Genomic DNA, 8,437 nt, shown 5'->3' with positions numbered 1-8,437 from the left:
AAAAGGGGAAATGAAATAAATTGAAATAAAATAAAATTTAAAAAAAGAAAAAAGGAAGAAAGAAAGAAAGAAAGAAGAAATGAGGAAAGAGAACGCATGGAAGGATCAATTAATGAGAAGGAGAATGAAGTAGAAGGGAAATCGATCGGAAGCGAGGATAGTACTGCATCCACCATTATTTCTCTTCTCGGTGTAACTCACTCCACTTTTTCTTTTCACCCGCAGTCACCTGTCCCTTACCACCATCACCTTTTTCTATCCTCTTTGGAATCCTATAAAATCTCACCGAGTTCACTAGAAGTATATGTTGCTCATGGTCGTTCACGAAGATAGACCAACATTAAATCTTTCTCTCTACCCGTAACGATCGACGATCGTTCTTGGCAGATACATAGCTAAGTAAGTATCTACGTAAGTAGATATGTATATAAAAAAAAAAAAAAAAAAAAAAAAAAACAGAAGCACCATTTTTTATTACTTTAAATACTTTCGAATATACATTATCGATAATGTTATTTCTTTCGAATTAATCGAAAATTTTATTGGTATTAAATTTTTTAAATTCACATTTTATGTTTACTTTCAAACCTTATATTTTACTTTTTCATTTTTAAATAATAAAAATGTTTACACGATGTCTATATGCATATATATATATATATTTCGTTCTCACTTTTTCTCTCTCTTTTTTACATTTTCGTAATATGCATATGTACATGTACATGTACATATTCAGTAAGTGGGTTTCCGCATCGGAAAGGACGTAAACGTGTCGGAAGAGGTATATACGCGACACGTTGATTCGCGTAACGTAGAGACTCGTCCATGTTCGATCGAAAGTTGTACTTCGAGCAAAAGAGAGAGAGAGAGAGAGAGAGAGAGAGAGAGAGAGAGAGAGAGAGAGAGAAGATACGTGCTGGTTTTATCAATCCACAGTGAATGAAATCGTATATGGAAGCAGCCAATAAGATTTGTTAGATTAACAGGTTGAAATATATTATGTTTCCGAAGATGAACTTTTTATAAGAGATTTCAATAATAATTCGCATAAAAAAAAAAAAAAGAAAAAACGATCATATTCGTGTAATCCATAAATTCATAGATAAATCCTCATGAATTTTGAATTATTTATAAAGATTTAACTATAACACCAAGAGTTAAAGTATAACTTTAATAGGTTTCACATGTCAAGCCAAAAGAATCGCATTTAAACGATCGTACCTATAAAAACCTCGTATTTTCTCGAGATCCTATTGAAAATGGGATGTCATAAATAGCGTCTATAATAAAAAGCTTATATATATATATATATATAAATATATATGTGTAAAGTTAGTCGAATTATTCGGAAGAATAATAGTGATTAAACGAGGAATAAACGAATTTTTAAATTTATTTCTTTCTCTTTTTATGCATTTATTTATTTATTTATTTTTTTTGTTTTTTAAATGAGCGCATTCATTCGATAAAATTTATTCTCTGAAAATTTCATTGTTGGCTCGATTTTTTAAAAATGTTAAGTAAATGAGTAATAAATAAATAAATAAGTAAGCAAATAAAAAACAATGAAATGTGAAAAAGATTAAAATGATTTGACGTATATAATATGATTGATACTCTTTGTATTGAGATAAAATTCTAGAAAAAGAAAAGAAATAAGAAAGATAGAGAAATATATATATATATATATACATCTCTCTAAAAAAATGTACAAAAAAAAGAAAAAAAGAAAAAGCCAAAGTATGCTCGTAAATTTATGGGAAGACTGTATTCCTCCTACTGGCTTCTTCGCACGAGTAAAGATACTAATGGTGGTTATTTTGTGCTGAAGGAAAGTAGTAAAAGTCGTCGACGAGTCAGCCCTTCAGCAACGCAAAACTTAACATTTCTACGATTTGCAGCACTCTGTTCTTCTTTCTTGTGTGTGTGTATGTGTGTGTGTCTATGTATGTGTACGTCTCTATACATACACAGATAACATTTCTTTCGTGACATTTAATTTTTTTTTTTTTTACAAATAAATGAGATCTTTCAAATTGAAAAGAAAATTCATAAAAGTTTTATCTCGTTGCTTTTAATCATTCCACATATTCTCAAGTTATTCTTAAATATAACATGATTTAACAATATTTGATAAGAAGATGATAATTTAAATTTAATTTTTTTTCATTTTTAACAAAAGTATAGTAACATTCGATTATAACACATTGCTCAAACTTTCTCTGGAAATTATTATATATATATATATATATATATATATATATATGTGTGTGTGGTACGAATCTTAAAATAAAAAAAAAAAAAAGAAAAAAAAAATAAATAAAAAAGAAAAAATATCCAAGCGTTCTTTGTTACAGCTCATTGACAGCCGATAATCAATGTGTCGATAGCTTTGTAACCATCATCACGAAGCTCGTTTTAATGGGGGAAAAAAAAAACAAAACGCAACAAAAAAAATACAGGTAAGCTAGAATATTATAGTATTATTTTATTTTATTTTATTTTATTTTATTTTATTTTATTTTATTTTATTTCATTTTAATTTTTCGATATAATTGACTTAATGAAGAAATTGAAAAAAAAAAAAAGAAAAAAAAAACAGAAAAAAGAGAAAAAAAGGGGAAAAAGAAGAGGAAAAAAACGAAAACGAAAAAAAGAAACGGCCTTTTTTTGACGAAACATATTGATCTCAATAATATTTTGCAATCATATAATTTTTGTTTACGTATAACTTTTAAGAGGAACATGCTATATCCGAAATATGTTCGTCTCGTAAAATCAATAAACTCCACTCTCCTCGTATTTGCAGAAAAACACGGAGAACCACGAACGTGATTCTCACACTTCGTTATTTACATTCACTTTCTTTTTCTTCTTTTTGCTTTTTTTTTATTTCTTTTTTTTTTTTTTTATGTTTTCTTTTCTCTCCTTCCTTTCCTGTTTTTTCTTTTTTTTTTCTTCTTGTTATCTAGACATATAAAAAGAAGAGAAAAAAACAGTTTTAAATGATCTATTAAAACGCACCTCGTAAGATAGCACAAATTTTTATTTATCTTTAAATTTATTTCAGTTCCCCCCTTCCCCCCCCCTCCGCTACCCACCCTAAGAATAAAAAATTTCAAAACATTCACAGTCAAATGCAGAATAAATTTTGTTTCACAATATCCGAGACTTCGAAATAGCTTTTCTTTCTTTTGAAACTCTCTTTGGTTGGTAAGAATATAAGATAAGGTTAGGATAAGAAAGAAATCGAATTTTCTGACCGTTTTGAAGCAGAAAAATTCTTTTAACTTGTTCATCGGATATATTGTTTCGTTTCCATTCTCTTTTCTTTTCCCGACCTCTATAGCTGTATATATATATATATATATATATTTATATACACAGATACATACATACACGCGCAACAGATTCACCACCATTTGCGGTTTTCTACTTGTGGTTTTCTAACGATTTCGAAAAAACTTTTCTAGATAACTCTATGTGTCAAACGTTTCATTCCTTTGTCACGATATCGAAATTCCCTTGGCGACTTGTCTCACGTATAAGGTCAACAACAAAAATAATAGAACAAAATTGGAATCTCCCGTTCCTTTTATAATAAAAAAGAAAAAAAAAACAAAAAAAAAACAAAAAAAAATTGAAATACTTTCAAAGTACCATACGAGAGATGCAATTTAATTTTTTTCAATATTATCAATAAATCCGCTTACTCTGAACTCCTTTGCCAAACCTTTGTCGTTTAAAAAATAGATAACGTTAATGGATTTTCTTTCTTTTTCGATTAAAAAAAAAAAAAAAAAAAAAAAAAAAAAAGAAAGAGAAGAAAGAAATTTACTTAAAAACAAAAAGGTAAACTAACGCAAATCTTATTGCACAGGATCACTCAGTTGAATAAAAAATTTTTACATGTGCTAATAACGCAGAGATAGGTCAAAAGATTTTTAGGTTTGTGATTTTGTAATCTGCAAGAAAAAAAAAAAAGAAAGAAAGAGAGAGAGAAGAAAAAAAAAGAAAATGAAATTAAAAAAGAATTGGAATAGAATGATTGATTTTTGGAAATCTCGTGAGAACTTTACAGTGCAAACCTGTATAAAATTGAATCTCTTTTGACTGAGAAATTTAAAAATTTGGAAAATGAAAAAAAAAAAAAAGAAAAAAGAAAAAGGAAAGAAAGAAAGAGAAATATGAGTAAAACTCATGTGAAAATGGAATAGGAATATAATGGAATAGGTTCGATTGATTCTTAGAACAAAGTACTTCATTCCCTCCCGGTAATTTGATATTCCAGGACTCGCAAGAGTAGCAATAGGAATAACAATGGGAAACCATTTCGAGGGTTTCCGAAGAAAGGTTTTATCGTTTAATGAGACTAGATATCGATAATTTCTATCTGATTCGTTATAGTGATATCGTTATACGTTTTGTTTTTTTTTCGTTTATTTTTCTTTTTGTTCCTTTTTTTTCTTTTTTTTTTCTTTTTTTTTTTTTTACATTTCGATTCGACTTCATTCAAACTATGCGCGTCGAACGTGCGTTGTTTTTATTTCTCTTCTCTTTACTTTTCGTTTCTTTTTCTTTTTTCCCCCTCCTCCCTCCCTCTTTTACGTTTCTCTTTCACAATGTGTTTTCCAAAACAAATGATTTTTAAAGATAACTATTCTCTTCGTAATTTTGTAAAAGTTATAAGATAAATGAAAGGATCTTACTTATCAGAAGAAAACCAAGTAGAATTTCGCGTATTTATCATCGTGTTCGAGGGTGGTTAACAAATCTTTCACTGTAAGATACACGACCGCGACACGAAGAAAAATGTGAAAAGGGATATTTTTTATTCCTTTTCTTTTTTCTTTTTTTTTTTTTTCTTTTTCTTTTTCTTTTTCTTAAATCCTTCCTTTAAATTCCTCACGTAATACAATAATAAAACTTTAAGAATTCAACATTTCGTTCTTCTTAATGAAACTTACAATTTGTCCTTTTAAACTTAGCGAGGATATTAAACGAGAATGGAGAATAATTCGTATTTACATTCTAATAGTTTAATTACATGCTCCCTTCTCGTTTGTTCGCTAACTAAAATAACCCATGAATTACAAATTACTACTACGTTTCTAAACATCGTAAATTTTCATTGCAAGTAACATCTACTAGTTTACATATATATATATATGTGTGTGTGTGTATATACATACATAGGATACATCTGAAATATTAAAGAGATCATGTGTTTCTTAATGAGTTCCAACAAATGTAAAAAAATAAATGTCAATTCCAGGTTAAATTAGATCAAACAATTGACCTTCTCGATTCTTTTCTTTCCTTTTCTTTTTTTTTTTTTTATTTTTCTCTTTTTTCCCTTTTTTCCTTTTGTCTCTATGAAAAAACAGTAGTAGATACATTGAATGAAATAATAATGATTGCACTTCTACCTTTATCTTTTCATTCTTTTCATTTTAACTAATACTAGTTTAAAATAAAAGAAAAGAAAAAGAAAATCGATACAAACGAGAAAGAGACAAATAGAGAATAAGAGAAAGAGAGAGAGAGAGAGAAAGAGAGAGAACCATATAATTTATGAATGTTTTATTTAACTGAATCCTTTTTGTTACACGACAGACAACAATGGTTGTTAATACGAAATTCCTTTGGGTATCTCGAATCGTAGCTTGATTAACCAGGAGACCACGATTGTGTCAAACTCTCGTGGTCCCCCTTCGGTCGGCTTAATCAAGGGTGCTACCGCACATCCAAACTCATCCCACGGTCCCAACCTAATTCAATTGCAAGCGAACACGAGATAGGACGGTGATTTCCAATCAGGTATTCTCCAAATACTAGATACGCATTAAAACGAATTCCAATATGGTCTGTCCACCTGTGAACGTTAGATAGCTCCTATATCTATATATATATATATATATACATATATATATGTATTAACGTAAATGAATCGATTGCCATTAACCGATGTTAACAAAAATTATTCCGTAATTATACGAAAAATGGATGAATAGATAAAAGAGACAGAAAGAGAGAGGGAGTGAGAGGGAGAGAGAGAAAGCGAGAGAGAGACGGGAGAAAATATTTAACATCATTTTCAAGACGTTCCCCTAATAAAATATCACAAAAATCAAGTCCCGATAAAATCGATGGGAAGACGACCGTCTTGAAAGCAAGCCGCTTATCTTGAAAGCAGGAAATTAAAAAAAAGAAAAGAAGAAGAAGAAGATAGAATCAAAAAAAAAAGAAAAACGAAGGAGAAAGGGAGAGAGAGAGAGAGAGAGAGAGAGAGAGAGAGAGAGAGAGAGGGAGGAAAATAAAAAGAAAAAAATAAGAAATGAGATAGTAAACTTTCACGATAAGTTCCATCGCATTCGTGAAAAAGAAGATAAAGTAAAAAAAGAGAGAGAGAGACAAATAGAATGAGACGAAAACATCTTCTTACGTTGATCAAAAAAAAAAGAAAAAAAAAAAAAAAAAAAAAAAAAAAGAAAGAAAGAAAGAAGGAATATTTCTGTTCACTTTTTTTGAATTTCTTTTTTTTTTTTCTTTCAATTCTTTTTCTTTTTTCCTTTTCTTTCTTTTATTTGTCAAGACTCAACCTTTGTAAGACAAAGGAAATAGAGATCGCGAGAGGAACTGGCTTTGTGACAAAATGGTAGCTAGAAGAAGGAAAGGAAAGGGAATAGGGAAAAAAAGGAAAAGGAAGAAAGAAAGACAAAAAGAAAAAAAGGAAAAAAGGAGAAAAGAGTAGATATGAGCAAAAAACACTAAGAGAGACAGGAAGCAAAGGCATCATGAGACATTTATCCCTTTGTTGTTGTTGTTGTTGTTATTGTTTCTTTTTTTCGGTTCGTTTTCTTTTTTCTTTATTTTTTTTTTTTATCTCTCTAGTTTCTCTTTTTCTTCTTCTTCGTCTTCTTCTTCTTCTTTTTTTTTCTCCTTTTTTCTTCCTTTTTTTTTTTTCTTTCTTTTTTTATAGCCTCGTTGGTAATCCTTTGGCACTCTTTATAAGCGTTCCACTGTATACGTTTATGTACATACATACATATACATTACGTATACAAGTATAATATACATGCATATATTGTATGTCCCTTAAGTCGTGACTTTGCTCTTATCAACCCATTAGCCGTTCGAGATGAAAATGTAGGCGGAGGAGAAAGAGAGACAGAGAGAGACAGAGAGAGAGAGACAGAGAGAGAGAGAGAGAGAGAGAGAGAAAGATAGAGAGAGAGAAAGAGCTACCACCGAGAAATCAAGAGACATACTCCAGGACTACGCTTGCGCGTTAGTTTTATTGATCAAACCGAACCGTACGTTCAGTACATTTCAAACCATCGAATCAGCAAGATCGAACACACCATCGAATATGATAGATTGTTTAGGAGTACCTTTACCATTAGACAGAAGAGAAGAAAAAATGTTTATATATATCTCTAACACTTCTCTACCATCGTCCGTCTTTCTCTCTTTTTCTCTCCCTCTCTCTCTTTTTCTCTCTCTCTCTCTCTCTCTTTCTCTCTCTCTCTCTCTCTCTCTTTTTTTTTCTCTCTTTAACCCCTGTTATCAAGATTATTTTCTTCAATTTCTTCTTTTGTCACTGTTTTATTTGTAGAAATAAAAAGATCCACGATAATGCCGAACCACGTGCATTATCAATAAAAATTCTTTATAAACGTTAAAGTATAATTAATGATAGAAATTAATTGAATATTAATTTCAATAAATTGAGATCGAAATTGTCTGCTACTTTTTTTTCTTCTTCTTCTTCTTCTTTTTCTCTTTTACTTTCTTTTCTTTTTAAAGGATTCATTAATGTTAAACTTTTCTTTACATGTTTAAACGACGTAATTTATATTTGAGCTTAAGTTCTAGAAGGATGAGTTCGTGTTTACTTAAGTGCAACGAAGGAAGAGAACTAATGAAATCTTTTTATTTTCCTTCTTCCTTCGTTCCTTTTTCTTCTTTTCTTTTCTTTCCATTTTCTTTATTTATACTTTTATTTGTGTGTGTGTGTATGTGTGTGTATGTGTGTGTATGGTATTTGTCTGATGTTTGTGTGTGTATGTTCGATGTGGAACCAATTAGAAGTGGAGCTGCATTGTAAAATAATGAGACTATTGAAAGCTGACAAGATCATTGAGCTAAATCGTTTCTATCGCGAAGTACAAGAATACAAACACATATAAGTATATATATATATATACATCTACACGTCCCTATATACACATACATACATGTATGTAATAAATCAATGTCAGCTGGCTCTCCCTACCCTTGCCACTTTTCTACTTTTCGAGCTTCATTAACTCGATATCTCGTGAACAACACGTTTCATCCCTTTTTTCGGCTTTTATCTTAAAGTGAATCTATTTACTTATTGTTAAGAAGAGAGAAAGAGCGCGCGCTCGCGTTAAAGAAAGAGAGAGAGAGA

This window comes from Vespa mandarinia, chromosome 15, assembly GCF_050613455.1.
Source record: "Vespa mandarinia isolate Hongniang chromosome 15, ASM5061345v1, whole genome shotgun sequence".
NCBI lineage: Eukaryota > Metazoa > Arthropoda > Insecta > Hymenoptera > Vespidae > Vespa > Vespa mandarinia.
The sequence above is the reverse complement of the archived record's forward strand: the minus strand, read 5'-3'. Positions refer to the sequence as shown.